The 21637-nt window shown below is 37.2% G+C and overlaps 1 long non-coding RNA gene across 2 annotated transcripts; it reads right to left on the reverse strand.

The window, feature by feature from the left end:
• Positions 1-7904: 7904 nt before the first annotated feature.
• LOC145555161 (uncharacterized) lies at positions 7905-15605 on the reverse strand. Of its 2 annotated transcripts, none has more exons than XR_014091257.1 (4): positions 15336-15605; positions 10275-10481; positions 9929-10188; positions 7905-8060 (listed from the first exon to the last, which is right to left on the reverse strand). It is a non-coding gene; the product is annotated as an uncharacterized LOC145555161 (long non-coding RNA). The 2 variants fall into 2 exon arrangements; XR_014091256.1 differs by having other exon boundaries at positions 9929-10182; positions 15336-15604.
• Positions 15606-21637: the final 6032 nt, after the last annotated feature.

The following is a 21637-nucleotide window of genomic DNA, read 5'->3' on the forward strand; positions in this document are numbered from 1 at the left end:
TATGCTCTGTATAATGGCTGCTGGAAAAGACAAGTGTTTTGCTGTTGACTTACCCTGAAACCACTTGCTGTATTCTGGTTGGTTGTGTAGAAGGCTCCACTTCTGCTTTTCAAAGATGTATAGTTGCATAACTACGCATCTGTTTGCAGCCATTTTCACGTGAGTGTAAACGCCGAGCTGGGCGGTGTGGCTGGAAGCAGCTGATGTGGATTTAAAGTGACAGGAGGCTCAAAAAATACAATTAACAAGTTACAAAAATGTTAAAAAATGTAACGAAAATGTTTTGTATAGGCCATAGATCTATTTTCACATGGTCTCCTTTAATGGGAGCTACTTATTTCCTCTATTTCTGAAAACTGCACAGCATGTTTCAGTTATAATCTTGTGTGGAGCTTCTTATTCCTAATTTAGCTTGATTGTTGTTTGGTTTTACATCTTTTTAATCTTTTCGATTCAGTTGTTCAACATTTCCAGGTTGTGGGACAATAAGTTTATATTTCTATCGATGCTCCTCTGTCACAATCAGGAGGAGGTTTGGTTTCCGAGTCGTCTGGTTAGTTTTTATTTCTCTCTGTTCGTTTTCCTCGGCTGCTGTCTGTCTTTGTGCTGCTGGTTCCTCCCAGCTGCAGCTGCTGGTAACCAGGCCCCGGTTCCACATCCCTCCCAGTACAAACTGGGTTTCCACGGTTCATTTCCAGGTTCTTCTGCTCCGTGTCCGACTCCGTTTGTTGCATTTCTCCTCCACTTTGGCTACTGCTGTTTCCAACTTTTTAAGTTTGGCTTTTATAATTAAATTACAAAACTTTTTACATTTTTGCAAAATGATTTCATAAACCTTTCCCCACAGTAAAATTCAAACACTTTTCAAGGTACATTTTCAAATTTTTCCAGCACCAAATTGGTGATACAAACAATACAAACGAACAAAAGACAGTTTCAACTCACTTTTATATGATATAATTTATTACTGTTATTAATTACTTGTGATTCTACAGCAGGGACAAAATTAACAAAACTTTATGTCTATAAACATGACTGGTCTGAGAACAAAGCAATAATTTAACAAAAAAAAGCCCAATTTCTATAACAAATCATAAGACGATCAATAAGTTCTGATAAATTAGCAGTAATAAATATTCATTACACTGAAACAATCCAAATTTACTCAAATTAAATGCTTAAACACAATATACAAAAAGTTACAAAAAATGTTCTTGCAAAGTTTTCTGGCATTTAACAAATATAAATAATTTAGCAAATTTTAACTAAGTTAAAACAAGAAAAGTTTAGCCAAATTTAACTTCAGATAGTGATTTAAAAAAGTATGTATCGGGTGAAGCACTGAAACAGTCAGATTAATCATGATTAATCAATTATTGAAATAATCAACTAATTTAATAATCCATTAATCGCCAAGCAAACAGACTCAAAAAAGGCCATTTGCTGAGTAGACAATATTTTCAGAGCAGTAAATAATCAAAACAGTTGGTACACTGCAAAAACACTAAATCTTATCAAGTATTTTTGGTCTAGTTTGTAGTGAAAATATCTTAGAATACTTTAAATTAAAAAAACAGACTCACAAGTAACTTTTCATCAAGAAATAAGAGCCTGATTTAAGTAAATAATTCCTTAATTTTGATGAAAAAGTTCCAGTTCAACTGGCAGATTAGTTCAGTCAACACTGCACCGTTACCTAGCAACGCCTGCCAAGCCCAGCCTGTTACCTAGCAACCCAGTTCTGGTTCCACTGGAAGATTATTTAACTACTAACATGACATTTCATTAAATAATCCGCCAATGGGACTAATAATGTCATCAATACTGAGGAATTATTGAGTTAAAACGAGGTCTTACTTCTTGCTGAAAGTTAATTTTGTCTTATTTTAAGCGTTTTAAGATATTTGCAGTAGAAACTAGATCAAAAATCTTTATGAGCCCTAATTAGATATATGAAAACATCTGGTTTAAACTGTGAACATTTTCCAAATTTAGGCTTTTAATCAAACACTGGATTGAACTTTATTTTAAAACTGCAGTTTGAATATCAAGCACTTTCAAACCTTGAAATTTAAAGGGTTTCAAACACCCACACACACACATCCTGTTAGACGAAGCGCCGAGCAGAAACACACACACACACACACACACACACATCAGGAGCGTCTGTACAGCCCTGTCATGTTGATTACCATCCAGTAGAGATGAATCGACCTGCCGCCGCGTGATTGGTCCGACTACCACCAAACTAAACCGGTTACTGGCGACGAGTCAAAGAGAGTTGAGCGGAGGGGCAAAACCTTCACTTTGGTCCGACCGCGAGAACGCCTCATTACGACTGGATGACCCCGGCGACTTCAAACGTCAAACTGTCCCACAACAAACCCCCCCTCCCCAAAAAACGCTCCTTAAATCCTGTTGTTCTGTGAGGTTTTCCATCTAAGTTCATGAGAACGATGCTAATGAGAGCTGATGATCCTCAAACATTGAGGTATCTCCGTGTTTTTTGTTTTTTCCCGTCTGAATAAGTGCGACGGAGGCGCTTGCCAAAGCGCAGTCAGCAGCCCGTGAAGGCGTCTCCCCTCCATTCTCACACTAAAAGGGCATTTTGCCCTTAAATCCTGAATCGGCGAGCTTGTCCGAGACCCGCTCCGGGTCGGTCGGGTCCGTCTGAACTGCTGGTGCTGATTGAGAAGAATAGGGAGGCTTTTGACGCGTTCCGCCGCATGACTGCGCTTTTCAAATCCAGGCTAACGGAAAACAGCCATGAACTCTTCTCTGGCTTTTTTCTTGAGAGGAATCCAATGGAAAATAGGGCCAGAACACTGTAAAAATATAACAATCTAACCAAGTATTTTTGGTCCGGTGACTCAAATAAAAAGTCTCCATCAACTGATTATGCTGGACGGATCAAATTTGTGTTATTCTTAAAATTGTGGTTGGGAAGGGCCACACAAAGTGACCAAGGTACGCAAATGGCCCCTGGACCACACTTTGAACACCCGTTATTATAAGTGAAATAATCTGGAATTAGGAATTATTTACTCTAAATATTGCTGAAAAGTTTCTTCCGAGTTAGTTTTGTCTCATTTCAAGCATACTATATTTGCACTAAAAACTAGATAAAAATACTCGGTAAAATTTTGTGTTTTGCAGTGAATGACTGTTAAATCAAGGCAGACGGTTTTGTCTCCTCTTCGTCCTCCTGATGAGCCCTGATCTCACCCAGACTCTGCAGGAAGACGATGTTTCACCCAAACCGGGTCGCTCTTTTAAAGGCACTGAAGCTTAGAAGTCCCCCCTTCGTGTTTATCTCTTCCCCTCTGAGAGACGTCAAAGGTGAAGCAGCACTCAAAGGGAGGATAAGCCTGTTCTCATACCCCCTCCTGACGCCTGTCTGCGGTGTTTGCACAAGAGATTAACGACGACAAACCGTCATGGCCGACTGGCTGAGGCCTGTAGAGCTGGAAGTCACGCAAAGCGCCGCCTTTTGTCGCACGTGAACCTTAGGATGCAATTAGTCTGGACAGGAAATGATTAGGACGTCTTTAAAATGGCTTAATTTATTATCTTACCCCAGAATAAAATGTGTTATACATGTGTTTTCCAGTTTGCTTTGAACAGATTACAGTAAATACAATGAATAAAAACATCCTTTTTTTTTTCTCACTGAAGTTAAAACAGACCAAACTTTAATTTAGGTTAGATAAAAATACCCAAAGTTTTTCTCATTGTTTAAAGAGACAGAAAACATTCTGAGAACTTCTGATTTTAAGACTTTAATAAATAAATAAATGTTCTTAATATGTTGTTTCTTTATTGTGGCTTTTAGCAAATAGAAATACATTTGGTAACCTAAACTGACCTAAAACTTCAGAAAGTGAGGAAAAAATATTTGTCTTTTTATTATATGTATGGCTAAAATGATTAATCAGATTAATCGATTATTAGAATAATCAACTGATTTAGTAATCAATTAATCGTTAACTTTTATACACAGACTAAAAACATGTAATTTGCTGAGCACATAACATCCTAGCAGTAATCAAGCTAAAGCTGCACAAAAAATAAACACATTTTTGCATTTATGTCTTTATTAGATGCAAGGTTGAAATGATTAATCGATTATTAAAATAATCAACTAATTTAGTAATTGATTAATCATTAACTGGAGCATATAGACTAAAAAAAACCTATTTGCTGAAATAACATCCTAGGAGCGGCAATCAAGTTAAAACTACGCAAAAAAACACATTTTTGCGTTTATGTGTTTTTATTCAGTGTATTCAGTAAATGCCTGGTTTCCAGGCCCAAAGCGAAACGTTATGGCTTCTCTCTTTCCTCATTTGATTCAAACAGTAGTTCATGTTTGAGTTTGTTCATGTTCATGTGTGAGAAACAAGCTAAAAGAAAATAAAAAAGGTTTTGTTCAAACGTGGGATGCTGTCATTTTATTTCTGACTTTATCAATATAATTTTCAGGTTGTGGTCACAGTATTTTTCTAATTATAGGAAAATGTGACACGCTGGCTGCAGGACAGTAAATCGGAGATGCAAACGTTTGGCTGGTTGTAGGTTTTGTTCTCAGTCAATGAAACCCATTGGAGGCATAAAAATAGAAACTGTTTGTTGTGGTGAAGTAAATCAGGTAAAAAGGGCATCGTGTTCCAGCGGGTCTCGAAAAAGGAAGTCCCAGGGGCTGTGATCTAAGTCCGCGGCTCATTGTTTCATGAGACAGAGGCATTTCCTTTGGGCGTGTGGCTGCTGCTGATACAGCAGTCACAGTTTGTCACATGGGAAATATGAAGCCAGATGACATCATGTTGTAAAGTACCTTACTTCACTCCAACGGCTTGTAAAAGCATCTCCTGTCTTTACCTCTAAATGTTTCCCCACCACAAACGTTGATGTTTTACAGTGTACATTTATTCTTGTTTTCCCAAAAGGTCTCAGCAGGCCCACAGCAGCTAAAAACAGGATAAAAGTACCTACAAAGCGTACAAACAAATGTTAAAATACACTTTATGTAGCTTAAAATAAACAGTGATTAATCTATCACATTATAACTGACAGCCATCTTAGCAGGCGGTTGCTATGGAGTTGCTATGACAACAACAAACAAGCGTCTGCCAGTCACCAGAACCTTGTTTTTCACATGAAGAGTTCGTAAGTCCTTTACAAATCCGTTCATCATTGATTTTACGTGTCCATGGATTTCAAGCCATGAAGATCCTCCATTTTGTACGAACTGTGTGTTAGCTAGGTTAGCTAGCTAGTTAACTACATTGTAGTGGGAGGCAGCTTGTTCACATTATCTGACATATTTTCCTCCTCCGTCTCACATGGGTTGATCCCAATCACCGCCATTTTGTTCATGTATCTTTCTCTGTGGTCAAGAGTTTCCGTATATTTTGCTTTTGTTGAAGCCGTGGGTCCGTGATGCTTTGCGAATGCGTTTGCCTACCAAGATGGCGCATTTCACTTCAGGTTCAGACTTGTTGAAACTGTGCAAACAAAATGGCTTCCATCCATCCATAGTTCAGCAGTGGTGGGCACACTTTCACTAATGCGTTAATAGTGGAGCTAATCTTTTGAAAACGTTTAGCGCACTTAGCTTCCCATTTTCTAAACTTTCAGTTGGATAACGGTAAACATTTGTGTTGGAATTTTGTTAATAATTCTTCAAATGGTTAGATGTTTATGTTCATGCTCTTATTTTGAAGTGAATGAAGACTGTTTAAGCCTCTCCTCATGTTTTCCACCCGTACTGCAGGTTAGCGTTAGCAGAACTAATGTTAGCTCAACTAAGTTTTTAGTTAGCGTTACATGCCACTGTACAGAACAACTTTAATTTCTATTTTGTGTAATTTCACAGAAAAAAAATCTAAATCTTCTCTCCAATATTGAAAAATTTGCTCATCATGCTCATATAAATATTCATATGAGATGTAAATGTTATTTTTAAATTGTTTGTAAGCATTTTAATGATTTGATACCAGAAAATTATGTTGGATTTTTGTTAGTATAAATTTTCTTCAGTGTAATTGAGAGCTTTGTTCATAGAGAAACGTCCTGTGTAAAGTACTTTGTTTTCTTAAATCTCTTTAATGTTATAATTAGGACATAAGTAATTTACAACATGTGAGAAACAGAAAAGCAAAAGAAAAAAGTGAAACCATAAAGTCTGAAACCATATTAAAAACACCAACCTGTCCTGGAGGGAAAACAAAACTTCTTCCTCTCCACCCACGTCTCCATCCGAAAGAAAAGCATAAAACCCCCCGACAGAAATAAAATCCGGTCCCAGAGGATTTGATTTTACAGCGAGGAGGAAAAACCCGTCAACCTTATTACTGGCACTAAAAACAAACATGCTCTGTTTTTATTCTCCCTTCTGAGCCAAAGTCAACATAAGTTGCCACATTACATGACTGATTAAAAGGTTTTCCAGACATGTACTATGGTATGTTCAATAGTTATCCAAGTTGGTCATCAAAGAGTCTGGATTACAGATCTGCTTTTCTGATTCATTTCCTTAAATAAAAGAAAACAAATCTTCCATACATCCAGCTATTGTCTGCTTATACTTGCAACCTCCACGCACAAAAACACTCAGAGCTAAAGACACTTTAGAGTGAACAATTAACCAAACAATTAAACTCTGTACAGAAAGACGACATGCTGGGATTTGAACCAAAGACCTTTTTGTTAAACAGCAACCAACTGCATGACTGTGCAGGAATAAAATCCAATTTCTCATCAAATTAGTGTTCTTCTTTTATTTGGGACTTTTTTGTTTATCTTTTTTCACTCTTTTCTTTTTCCCATTCTAATATCTTAAAGCCAATCTCAAATTACTGAGGCGTGTTTTTAATTTAGCTTAATCTTAAATGCAGATTTGTAATTTCAGATTGAATAAAAATACAACATCTTTACTTTTGAGAGCTTTAACTCTCTAAAGTAAAATCTATTTTGAAATTTTGCCATTTCCATCAATCTTTTCTAATGTGATTCTTCAAAATGCAGATAAAAAAACCTTGATGGAAACACAAAAAGCACAGGTCCAAGGGGGGAACCCTGAGGAACACCTAAATCTATCACAGGTTGTTTCTGATAACTATTTTAATCAAAACAAAGTATTTGGCTGTCAAATTTACTAGACATAATTATATTTGATGCAACTCTGAATTGTTTTACCATGAGGTTTGTGATTCATCATAACTGTCTGTAAAATAATTATCTTTTAATAGTGAATAAATAGTGAATTATACTCCTTGTTTTTAATAAAGAAAATGAAATTATCTTTCTTTCTAAAGCTCGTGTCCCATCTGTCGGAGAGTATGTCCTTTGTAGACACATTTTTGGAGCAATTTTCGTGGCTCCAGTTCAAGCTGAGGCGGCGACAACAAACCTCTCAACCATAACATTCTGATAATGTTGGCACAACAGAACCCCCATAACCTGCTGCAGAGCGAGGGGCAGGGATTCTGCTGCTCCAAACTGTAAGGAACGGTAACCAAAAGGTTTAGTTAACTGAAGAAATGAAGATAGTTCTGGATGATTTCTATCACAGATCTCCTTTTCAGCATCCAGCAGCGACGTTCGGTTAATTCCTCACTGATCCGCAGTGCTGAAAGCAGAAGTGGTTTGGCAGCTTGCCTCGTTGCGTTGTCAGCCAGGTTTTGGCAGGTCTAGTCGTCAACGTTTATGTTTTTACGACGAGATACACGTGTGAACCTCGCGTATGTTTCAGAAATAAAAAGTGAAAGCCCCTAAAGGAGCCTGCGGCGCCGAGTGGACTGAGGTCAGACGTATGCGGACGCCGCGGGCTCAACGGCCGACATGCTCCAATAACTCAGACTGGACTCCAATTAGATTCAACGCTCTCATCATTCAATGCTCTCAGCCTTTCACACAATGTTCATTTCTCTGAGTGGTTCATTAATGATGTGATAAACAGTCAGACTTCAAAATATGTTAGGCACACACACCAACAAGACGAGGAAAAACTCATCACCACAGTGTCTTCACAGGTCTGCCAGAGTCCCTCCGCTGGTTCCCTGTAGCTCAGACAACAGACTTTAAACGGGACATTTTTATACTTCCATCTGGGTTTCAACTGCTTCTAAAAACAGATGTAAAAAACAAACACACAGACATTTTCTGGCAATAAGTTAATGTTTATGGTGTCTGAAAAATGAGCCGTTTCAAAAACCTTCCAAATGCAACGTCACAAATCAGCAAACACTGTCCGTTACCTAGCAACAGCAGCCCGTAACCTAGCATCCCAGCAGAGTTCCAGAACATTTGGTCAGCTGGCTTTACCACTGCATTTACTGTATAGTGGCTGCTAGAAAATACAAGTGTTTTGTTGTTGACTTAACATCCAGAAACCACTTGCTGAATTCTTGTTGGTTGTGCAGGAGGCTCCACTTCTGCTTTTCAAAGATGTACGTTTGTATAATTGTGCATCTGTTTTAAGCCATTTTCACATGAGTGTAAACACTGAGTTGGGGAGCCGTGGCCAGCAGCAGATTATTTGGATTTAAAGTGACAAGACGCCCTGAAACAGCTCATAGGCCGAACTGACCAGGCTAACATCTCATTATCTAGGAAGGATTTTGTGCAACAAATGTAATGAACATGTTATGTATAGACCGTAGACCGATCCTAACCTTTTGTAGGAAACTTTTTTAAAGTACTTGCATCAATTATAAATCTGAGTGGTTTAGCACTAAAACACATTAAAGCTCTGCTTACTGTATCAACCTTGCAGAACCGCTCAGGTCTTCTGCTTCTGGTTCTTGTTCTGCATTCCCAGAACCAGAACAGAACATGGAGAAACAGCACTCAGCTTCTATCCGCCACAAATCTAGAACAAACTTCCAGAAAACTGCAAGACAGCCGAAATACTGAGTTCCTTTAAATCTAGACTAAAAACCCACCTGTTCAGTTGGCTTTGTGGAACACTGATCAACATGTCTGATGGGTATTTGCTTGATGATTTTGAAATAAATAAAATTGTTATTGGTCGTTTTATAATATGTTACTGTTTGACGTTTTTATGGTATAAACATCAACACAAATAAACTTAGAAATATGTTAGAGGCACAGAAAAGCCTCTTGCCATCACAGTAAAACCATCTGAACAAACGTGCTGGAGCTCTGCTTTGGTTGCTAAGTGACAGACGGAACTCTGCTGGGGTTGCTAGGCAACGGGCAGGGTTTCACTGAGGGAGATTTTTCAAACAGGCCATTTTCCAAACACCAAAAAAACATGAACTTATCTCGGAAAAAACAGCTGGGTGTTTTTTTGTTGCTTTTTTTTTAACGCGTGGTCTTTTTATAGAAGCAGTAAAGACACAAATAGAAATGCAATATGTCGCCTTTAAACTGTGTGTTTTTGTGCCTGGTGCATTTAAAAGTGAAAACGTGTTTGTTTTTCATTTTCATAACTGGTTATTCAGTAAAATAACCAGTTGGAAAAGTAGACAGAAAGAGTAGCGTTACTTCAGACAATACTATTACACTAAAGCAGTGGTTCTTAACCTGGGTTCGATCGAACCCCAGGGGTTCGGTGAGTCGGTCTCAGGGGTTCGGCGGAGCCTCTGCCGCGGAGGTAAAGACACACTTGTGTAAAGTCGTGATTTGAACTTGTGTCTTTAATTACTTCAGAAAAACTCACCGTTTTTACCAAATTCTATAGTCTAAATCTGCTCCTTAGTCGCATCTTTTCGGGGTTGCTACTGCCTCTAGTGGCGTGGGGGTGGTTACACAGCTAATATAATTACATTACTAAATCAGAATACCGCAGGGTTCAGAAGGGTTTGGTGAATGCGCATATGAAACTGGGGGGTTCGGTACCTCAAAAAAGGTTAAGAACCACTGCACTAAAGTAAATGTAACTAGTTACTGTCCAGCTTTGTACCTTCAGTTTTCCAGTTTGGATTCAGTTGTTCTTCGCATAAAGATGTTTTATGAATGGGAAGTGAGAACAGCCTCGTTCATTCATGAGGTCGTCTCTTCTTTCTTGTACGCCGAGTGTTTTATTGTCACTCTTGGTAGTTTACATTCCTGTCTGAAGCCAGGAAATTTGAGTTTGTGTTGGGCGAACAGAAGAAGAAACCAAACAGGATCGACGAGCCTGCAGCGGCTGAGGCACGCAACGCTTCAGAGATCATCCTGCAGCTCCAAATGCACTCAAAAAAACAATTTTACACATTGCATATAGTGAATTTAAATGAATTCAGGCTGAATTTCAGGCGTGAAGCTACCTGTGCTCCCAGAAAGGCTTGTGTGAGACGGAGGGAAGCGCAGGGTGGTAAGATGAGCTGTGGAGGATTTATTGTTGCAGTGCAACCATCACGTGTCGAGGTTCTGCCCCGACAGCTCTGTGTTGCTCCGACTTCTCACGAAAAGATGGAGAAAGGGAGGGGAGGATGTCTCTAAATGAAGAAACCTTCAGGAGCCGCTACAAAAACCTGTCACATCAGATAAGAGGAGAGGATGAGCAGATAAACATTTTGTTATCTAGATAAACTCATCATTAGATATGTTTCAGTGAGTTACTTTCAGGCGTGGGAAGAGTACACTCAAAAACCGTACCACAGTAAGAGTACTTCAACACATTTCTACTCGAAAGCAAAAAGTACTTGGTCAAATGGATACACAGTAACTGAGTAACTGACTTGAGTAACTATTTTAAAAATTAAGGGTCAGGACAAATATGAGTTTTCCTGTCATTTTATAGCATCAATATAGCAGCAATCAAGTAACTATTTTACCTTCAGTTACTATGAAAATGTCGATATCAAATATGAGTTAAAAGAAACATTACTTCCTCAATAAACGCCTTAAAATTGGGCCTCTGTCTCTTTAAGAAGCTCCTGCTCTGCCTTCAGGAAGTCATCACAACATGGCTCCTTTATTTAGGCTGTAGCAAGGTTTTTACCAGCGTTGCTCTGAGAAGTAGCTCAGCAGATACTCAGCTCCACCTGCTGTTTGCTAGTTGCTGCTGACTAGTTTAATCAAAGCAAAACTCCTGTTATGCTTTGATGAAGGGAAAACATTATAACATGATGTAAAGCTGAAAAATGTCGATTTTACATGATACTGCCCCTTTAAAAACAACTGTAATCAATTAATTACTCAGATAAATGTAACTAGTCACTACCTGGCTCTGTTTATTTTATTCTGTCTTGCAGCATAGTGTCATATAAACACATTTTAAATGTTATCGGCTCCTAATTGTTTAATGTGCACTTATAACTACATCAAATATCAGCTGAGTAAATTATTATTACGACTAAAGTGGTGAACATCATGATGTTTTTCCTTCCGTTTTATAATTATGTGCTCATTTATGATGTTTTATCACAAAATCATAGCATAATTCACTCAGATAAAAAAAAAATCAACATATGGAAAAGAACAAGGTGCAGAAATACTTTTTTGAAGCTCAGAGTCTAGACATATAATTAAAACCACATGTAAAGCTACAGTGAGGTCTGTAATTTTAATGTGAGTAATATATTTGTCTGTGCCGAGCCTGAAAACAAAAAGCTAAACCAAAGCACAACGTAATTAAGATTTTACCGTCTTTGATGTGATGTCCTCCACAGACAGACTTTTCACAATTTTATATTTATAGCTTTCAACCATTGTTTAGTTCCAGCATAATCTGGAATCGATCATATAATGGCACAATTTTACATTTTGAAAATAAATTCTTTCAATAGAAACAACAATTTGGAAAACCTTAATAAAAAGTTTTAGTGCTGGGATGAGGGATTTTTGCTGAATCGAAATTGATTTATTTAATAAAACTGCAATGGAAACACTATTTTCACCTCACAAAAGTCACATAATGAACAACAGGACGTTACTACTGGGAGAAACGACAAAGAAGATGAGGACAGGAAGTAGAGGATAATCGTGTGGAATGTTTTTAAAAGACTTAATCATGTGAACAAACTTATTCACATGTGACTTCAATCGTGTTTCTTATTTAATGGAAAACGAAATATAAAGTTCCCACAAGTCTGAACTGCAAGTGATCCGCGCCATCTTAGTAGGCAAGTGTAGAGCAATGCACAGCAGATTCATGGCTTCGAGACCAATGAAAGTAAAATACCTGGAAACTCTTGACGAATCTACGAGAGAAAGATGCATGAACAAAATGGCGGCTGTCAGCATCGACCCGTATGAGACAGAGAAGGAAAATATGTGAGACGACGTGGACAAGCTGCCTCTGATCTCCTACTATGATACGGCTAACTAGCTAGTGAAGAGGAAGCGTGCATACAGCATGGACGCATACAATCCATGTTTAAACAGATGTATAAACAACGCACAAACTCTGTGAATAACAAGGTTCTGGTGACTGGCAGAGTAAGTACACGTAGTAACAAACACACTAAGACATCTCTGTGTTAGCTAGCAGATAAAGGCTACATTAGCTAAGCTAAGCTTCAGCATTAAGTACTGCAGTAAATATCACTGATATTTACCTTACTATTACACAGAGGGGGGTAGAGCACTCAAAAATTGCAATCGAGTAAGAATTGTAATGTTATTCCAGGTTAGATGGAAACGAGGCGAGAGCTACTTCTAAGCTTTGGACTGTTTGTTGTCATAGCAGAAGTTTTGCTCACATCTGTAATGGAAATGCAGCTGCTATCGGCTGCAAGAACCCAGAACATTTCTTCAGAAATCCTCTGGTTTCTCTTGTCCTTTTCAGATCCAAATGTGACTTTAATTAAGCCGATTTGAACGACCATCGCTGTCCGTTGTGCTGTCCAATTCCCTCTGAAGCTAGCCTGTGCTAAATCTGACACTTTCCACAGAAGTCAGTGACTCACTTCTGTTTGCGAATGTTTGCATTTGAACGTATTGTTTCCATTTTGCTTAAAGCTGCGGCTTCCCAGTAACCATAAACGTGTTTTTTTTACAGTCTGATCCTCCCTGTGAAATTTGGCAGCTCAAGTGGAACCTGCTGCGAGAATAAAATTAGCTGCATCTCTTGGCATCCCACCCACTTCACGCACCACTTCACAATGATCGTCTACCTGTTTGGTGCTACGTGATTCGACTATAGGTTTATTTTTAACACTGGTGCATGGCTGCCATTGTGTCTGCGCTCTTGGCTCCGTGCCTCTGGTGTTTCGGTTAGACTAGGGGGGAAAAACCAGGTTACAGGTACGTTTCTCAACAATGTGGTGCCATTTGGTCTGATGGGTTTTTGTTTTTTTAAATCAAACCATTTACCAGTTTCCTGGGTTTTGATTTATTTGTGGATCTGGAAAAACAAAACCGTTTATCAATCTCACGTTCCAAGCTATAAAAAACTTTCTGTGTGCATTTGAAACTAAACAGTTTTGACCTAAAATATCTCATAATGACTGAATTCCCAATAGAAACAGTAGATATATGTTGAAAAGACTTTTAATGTATTTAGTACAGTTAAATCAACATTTTATAGGTAGAAAAGTATAAAAAAAATAATAGCTTATTATTAAATTCATGCAATTATTATCAGATGTGAATTAACCTATCAGAGGCTTATAAAGCCATGACATGACCATCATCTGGGCTTTTCCAAAATTTTCCCAAATAATCCTGTGTAAATAATATCCTAAGAAAATCTCTCTCTCTGTTCTGGCATAATTTTGATCATCTTACCAAACTTAAAATAGAGTTTCAGTCTGATTTAGGGAAGTAATTAAGGATTGTTTTATTACTCAATTAATTTAATGATTATTCTGATGATTAAATGATTAATTGGATTATTCTACAGATTATTTATTCACATAAGCCTTTACATACAATATTAGAAAGATGAAGATAAACAATTCAATTCCCCTTTAAATGCGATTATAAACATTTTATAACATAGTATTTCTTTAGTTAATCAGAACCGGATGAAGCTAAAACATGTTTACAGAAACAGGTTTGTCATCTTAATTAGTTCGTTTAGTTTTAATACTTCTTATACTTTTTATGATAATTGTATTGTAGTTTCCTAATTCTGTACTTATTGTCTGCATTTATATTTATTGATAAAATGTGTGCAGTTTTTTAACCTCATTTATATATCCTTTGTTTTTAGCCAATTCAGAAATCCCCTGACAAATAAATAAAAAATAATAACAACTAAATGCACAGTTAATATTTTTTCATACAGTTTTGCTGCTCTGATTTTTGGACATTTTTTGAGTCCGTGTCCCCCAGTTAACAATTAATCGACTGCTAAGTTAGTTGACGATTATTTTAATATTCGATTAATCACGATTATTCGTTTAAGTCTTATTCTGATTCAGAAGGAATCAGGATAAAGATCGCGTGTCGTTTTGTACAGTGTATGTAGCTTCGGCTGAGGGCCACACCGAGGCGGTGAATGACTGAAATGATTTATCATGACCTGGCGCTAACAGAGGTTCCCACCTTTATGGGAGCTACCGGTACCAGCTAATGTGAACATGAAGTTCTTCTGAAGAACCATCTGACTCACTGTGCTCATCACAGCACAACCCCTGCGGCTGATGTTACGCATGAACACAACGTTACTCACCGTCATGGAAAACGGTACCAAGATCTGAAACTGTTTTTATATCTTTTTTATATCTTTTTTTGGCACATAACTCATCCGCCCACACATTACACATCTTTCCCAACAACACAGCTAATGCTGACACAGAGTGAAAATGAAAGGCTGCAAGTCAGATATTTACGTCCACACGTCAACATGGAGCAGCAAATGGAAGTCATCTCATACATTCATGTCAAAACCTGAAAATAACACTAGTTATTGATTATCAAAAATCCGTATTTACGGAAAGTTTTCGACAGATAGGTTGTAAAAACTTCAGTTCTGGAGCATAAATCTAAACAAGCAGAGAGATGACCGCAAATGACAAACTGCTACATTTAGACCAGCGCACGGCGGCCATTTTAGTTTTGACCAACAAGAGAAGTAAGCGGGAAACATCTGTGTGGCTTTGTGATCGGTTATTGATATGCACAATTTAATGCTCACCAATAGCTTCATCAGCTATTGAACAGTTCTTCATCAACTGAAGCTAAGAACTGTTTTTATGACATGATACAGTGACGGTGCTAGTTGCTCACAACAGTGTTGCTCACCATGGAGATATAATCGATTCACAGGCCTTTTCAAATTGATATTTAATTGGAAAAATGAATTGCAAAGCATTGATGAATCAATATTTTTACCTAAACCAATTGCCGAGCGGGAACTTGCCAAGCTAGGCCCAGATAGCTTAGTGCTAGCGAGTGCTAACTACCGCAAAGTCCATAACCAGAAACAAAAGACCTACCTTTAATCCAACGCTGCTTTCTTAATGAGTTCTCTGCATTATTTCAACCATCGTTTACATTTTTCCACACTGAGCTTCTGCACTGAACAATATTGAAGAAGCTCCAACCTGCTCTTCACATGTCGTCATTCTGTTTGTGCTCGTTTGTTCGAACATCCGGGCACCAGTGATGTCATTTGCGATGAGCGCCAAAACCGCAGTAAGAATGGAAAGCCACAAGTGCCATAATTTAGTTATTTTAAAACTCACAAATTTCATATTTATTAGTGGTGGGGGCTCGATTAAAATTTTTAATCAACGTAGCCCTTTCAGACTTTTATTTACAGGGCAAAAAAATGTTTTACTCAACAAATTTTTATATCGTTTCAGAATTGAAAATGGGGGTGTGGGGGAACGGATTTTTTTTAAAGCTTTTTAAGAAAGTCTGACTTTATATTCATAAAAACATAAAATAACCAAATGAATTGTAAAATCACAAATAAGCTATAAAATGATTACAGTTTTTTCCATATATTTTTTATATCCCAACTCCGTATATCCATTGGGTTGGACATTCATTAAAAAAAATAAATAAATAAATAAATCCTAAATTTAATAGTAAATGGTAAATTCTAATTCTAACACAGTAAATATTTAAAATTACACAGAATAATTTTATTAGACTACCATGTACTCAAATTTGTATTTTTAACTGAAAACAGGCACTTACTCTTCAACTTCTGTAGTTTCAGGGCAATGCTTGTGCTGAAGTTCACACATACACAGTAAAGATTTAAACCTCAGTGTTATTGGTTAATAAGAAACTGGCAACAAGAATAATTAAAATGTATTGTTTTAAACCTAGAAATATACCATGTTCATTTCAGTGGACGTTGGGTCTGAAGCCATTAATTGAAGGATCTGTAATTAATTAAATCTAAAATTAGATTAAGGAACTTTGTTTTACATTACTGTTATTTGTGGACGTTGCTTGTGCTTTAGATTAACGGACATACTAGAAACACGCACATACACCTTCGACATGTTAAAAAAATTACAATTACTTGCGTTAAAATCAGTGTAATTAATTAAAATTAACAAGTTGAAGTTCTGGCCCTAATATTTAAGCATATGAATTTTTATGCATCAAAATAAGCTCATTAAATTTTTTTATATTGAAATTTTTAGTAATTATTTCTAACATGGGCTGCACAGTGGCGCAGTTGGTAGAGCTGTTGCCTTGCAGCAAGAAGGTTCTGGGTTCGATTCCCAGCCCTGGTCTTTCTGCATGGAGTCTCCATGTTCTCCCTGTGCATGGTGGGTTTTCTCCGGGTTCTCCAGTTTCCTCCCACAGTCCAAAAACATGACTGTCAGGTTAATTGGCCTCTCTAAATTGTCCCTAGGTGTGAGTGTGTGTGTGTGTGGTTGTGTGTCCTGTGTGTCTCTGTGTTGCCCTGCGACAGACTGGCGACCTGTCCAGGTGACCCCGCCTCTCGCCAGGTACGCTAGCTGGAGATGGGCACCAGCAACCCTCCCGACCCCACTGAGGGACAAGGGTGCAAGAAGATGGATGGATGGATATTTCTAACATAATTAGCTTTTCCATTAACTTCCTACGCAGTTCCATGAAACTGTAAATGACACAAAGACATTTAATTATCTTTGCAAATAGATACGTCTCAACAGATCCAAACCCTGTGACGATGATTTTATGATTTAATCTATTATTTTTTACTTCCACATGAACTTTAAAGTCCAAGAGAAAATGGGCATTTCAGGACTTCCATACATCACATCCACAGTTTATGACTAGTTAAAATGATCAAATAAACTTAAAAATACTGTTGTAGATAATTTCACAGGACCGTGATGATCTCAGTTGAAAACCATGAGAATAAACAAGCAGGAATGACGCATAAAATCCATATGAAGTCATGTCTTTGTTTAAATCAACATCTGGAAAGCCTCCATTTAACCTCTGCCAGGGATACGACAGTCATAGGAAAAAGACAGTAACTGACATGAACGCATGCTTCGTGTTTCAGAAGTACACAGACACTTGATTTTTACTTGGTCTGCAGCAGGAGAAACTTTAATCCAGCTCCTTGTGTGATTATCCAGAGGAATGCGAGGTTGCACAGCGGGAATATTGGGAATGCGGCTGCAGGAACATATTTTCAACCCTAACGTGTCTCTGCAAAGCAATCAGGCAGATTAAGTAGCAGGAGGATGAGAGGAGACATTGTAGGTAGTGTTTGCTGACAATAAATGATGTAATCCATGACATGTTAATAAGAGGGAGCAGCTCTGAAGGCCTGATATTCATTCGGCTGCTGGCTGTGAATTATTGTTGTTTGCAGAGGGTCAACATGTCCAAAGCTGAAAAACACTCCAACAAATCCTTCGGCAGTGATTTGCTTCTGCGCTTAATCTTGGATTCATTTATGTAAAAACACAATATTTAAATTTAAATTTGGAAACGGATCGTTTACGGTCCAGATTATCGAAGATGCATAAAAAACTTTGAAATTTACTCATTGGAGATGGATAATCCAACTTTTTACTTGATGCATAAATGTAATCTGAAGCAGTTTTTCCTGGCCACTCTTCTAAAGAGGAAAGACAAGGAAACATGTAGTACATTTTGGGAGTAATTTATGTTTGCAACAGTTGAGCCCACATTTATGCAGTTTGCTATTTTTCATATTTCATTTTTTCAAATTCTTTGTTTTCTTTTTCAAATTTTTTTTCATTTTATTTTTTTTTTAAATAATTTTTCAGATTTTATTTTTTTACATTTTTAATATATTTTTTCAGATTTTATTTCTTCAGTTTCCTTTTCATATATTTTTTCCAAACATTTTTTTTTTCAGATTTTATTTTCTCACATTTTTATATAGTTTTACTTTAGTTTTTTTCAGACTGTATTTTTTCAAATCATTTTCTCATATTTTATTTAATTATTTTTGAAAATTTATTCTCTCAATTCCTTTTTCAGATTCTATTTCTTTTGCAGATTTTATTCTTTAATTTTTCTTACATTACATTTTTTTCTAATCTGGATTTGTTAGACAGATTAATCAATAACTAAAATAGTCGTTAGTTGCAGCAGATCAGCGGCTGATCCTCCTCGCTGCTCCCTGCTGCTGCGGTTCAGTCGCCGGTCAGAGCAACTCAGGTGCATCAGAACAGCAGCAATGGCAATCTGCCCAACAACCATGGGAGGTCCAACCTTTTCATTCCCTCTTTTTAGATTACATCTTTCTGCTAAGAAGATGTGCAACTTAAATGCACCTGGATTGGTGCAGAGGCAGTTACTGATGCATGCAGCTGCAGCAGATTTAAACATTCACATCTCCAATGGATGGTTTATATAGACCCAGCAGGAAGGATATCAGCGCTTTATCAGCGAGCTTTACATAACCGTTCTGTTCTGATTCTGTTTATGTGTACGTGCAGCTTGACGAGTGGCGTCCGACACACCAACGCTTCTGTATTTAAACAGTCGACATTCCCTGACTTTGATTAAAATCTGACATCCACAGTGTGTGGCCAGAGTTTGTCTCTGTAGCAGAATAAAGTTCTGATTGGGCAACAAAATGGCTGCCAGAGTTCTGGTTATCACCTTCTTCCTCTCACAGACAAGCAGGTGGCAGAGAACCCAGAAATATTAAAAAGTAAGAATAAAAATGTATTTGGTAAAAAGTCTACTCAAGTATGAGTAACTGATCAAATTATCAATCCTTTAATGTTGAAAAATTACATCATCAGGTGGACCAAAATATAAAATTAAATGGACATTTTGGTATTTTAAAGACCAAAATGACAAAAATTCATAGAAGTAACAAAAAAATAATAAAATCAGAAAAAATAAAAACAAGTCAAAATCAGTTTCTTTCAATTAAAAAACAACATCTTTAACCAAAACTGCAGGTGTGTGTCTGTGTCTGGTGATTTTTTGGTTAAAACATGTTTGTTTTTCATTCAGTGGGCAGAAAATCCAGTGCAGAAATACTTCATAATAAAATTACTCAAATAAAAGTAAAAACTACAGAGCAGTAAAAAATTATCCTAAAAGTACATAAAAAAATAATAAATATGCAAAATTCTGAAATTATGTTCAATTTAGTAATAAAGATAATACAGTAGAAAGCCAACAAATAAACTGTATAAACAGAAAACACACGAGTTTCCTGAAAAACGACTAAATGTCCGGAGAAAAGAGGATGTATGTTGTGCTAATAGCACTTAGCATTGCTCCGCAACGAAGCAAGAGCCTTGTGCAACACAAATAATTGTCCGGCAGGAAACACAACAGTAAATAGTAAAACATAATTTAAAGAAGCTTCGGGGATGATAATTTGTCTTCACGACTTTTAACAATTGACGTACTCGAATCATTCAATAAATCACTGCAGCTGTATGCCACATCCTAAGCTTTTTAATTTCTTGTGTGTCATTTACTCACGTAATAACCGTCTCCAGCTGAGACATGGCGGCACCATGTAACATGGTGGCGGTAAGTTTGCGATTCGCCATAAAAGAAGAAACTGGCCACCCACCGTGATAAATGCAAGTATTTCCGTGCGGACAGCGAATCTCTCCGTCCCTGGAAGTAATTACAGTCAATTTAATAGATGAACTCTAAGTTTACAACACCAGTTAGAGCTTTTGTGCACATGTGTGTACGCACAAAAACACTATACCTCAGAAAAACGATGAAAACCCGGGATTAAAGAAGATTTATGCTATGCTAATAGCACTTAGCACTTAGTTCGGCGGAAGTGAGAGCAACAAACGATAACTATCCGGCCGGAACATATGGTGCAAAATAGTAAAACATAAAACATAATTTAACAAGATTTCAAGGCAGATAATTTGCCTTGAGGAATTTTAATACTCTACATACTCTAATAATCGGATGAATTGTAAACTACACGTTAAGTTTTGTCATTCTTGTGTCGGTGACACTTCCATCTCCAGCTGAAATGTCAGACTCGGCCCCTCACCCTGATACACGCAGAAACGTTGCGGACTCGGATACCGAACCTAAATGTTTAACAACCTCAGCTGACCAAAGTGCATCACAACATTTTCATCACAGGTAGGTAAATGATAAAACAAAAAATAAAATTAAGCGGTGAAAAACATATAACATTGGCAGAAAATGCCAAAAAATGATGCTACAGTTCAACTGTTTCTCGGAAACATGAAGACATCTCACTTTTGTTTCCCCCTTCACATTAGAGGGGAAATCCCACATTTCCAGTTTTATGTTTTCTTTTCAAGCATCCACGTCTCATCTTTCACTTCCATTTTTTAAGTATTATTTTTTTATTAATGCCAATAAAAATAAGGCTTTAATTTGCAGCGCTCTTTCATTTAAACTTCCCTTCCCATGCAAGCAGCAGGTGGCATGTTTGAATGTTCCAGAGATATTTAGGCCAGTTTCTTTTTGTCCTACAGGCACCTGCGCTGGAAGAACACCTATTTAATGTGAGAAAGGCTTGTTGTGGTATCTGATGGGAAGGTTTTGCAGCTACTCTGCACGGCGTTGCGTGTGAACCTCTGGCCCGCTGCCAGATAAGAGGCTGAGTTAAAGCGCAGGTTGCATAAGAGCTGAGGAATGTTTTTATTTTTGACAGGCTGCGTGTCACGGAATATGCTGTTTAAATTGGCACTATGCGTGCTCAGGAGTCACGTAGGGGGTTTTATTGTTACTGTTAGTAGAATTGCTCTTATTATTTAGAAAAGTGAGACTAATACTTTAAAATAAGCGTCTGGGACAGTCTGTGATGCTCAGTCACACAAAAACCAGCGGATTCATTGTTAAATCCTGGAAACCAATGAAAATAATTGTTACCTCTCTAAACTTTAAAGTGCTTGATATGGTAATTTTGTTGAATTTGTTGTTCAACTAAAAATGTTTCAGTTAATTTGTTATGTGTAATTGAATTAAATTTGTCAAACATTGTTTACATTTATTTAACTGGAGGTGGACAGAAAACCCAAAAATTGTACTCAAGTAAGAGTAATTAATAATTAATAATAAATGGAACATTGATCAACATGTTTGATGTTTATTGATGATTTTTGATGATGGCATTCAACAAAATGTAACGTTTGTGACTGTATGATGTTTTCAAGCACTTTTTTCTTACTTATAACAAAATTAACTCTTTTCTTAATTTGGATCACCTGTTTTCTTTGGGTTTTTATTGGGAATTGGTCACAAATTCTTAAAAACTTTAAGAGACACAAAATTTTAATGTTTTAATCCCAAACCTACTTAATTACCACCTTTTAAAAAGGTTTTCTTCTTG

Source organism: Poecilia reticulata, chromosome 15 (assembly GCF_904066995.2).
Source record: "Poecilia reticulata chromosome 15, P_reticulata-male-v2, whole genome shotgun sequence".
NCBI classification, from domain to species: domain Eukaryota; kingdom Metazoa; phylum Chordata; class Actinopteri; order Cyprinodontiformes; family Poeciliidae; genus Poecilia; species Poecilia reticulata.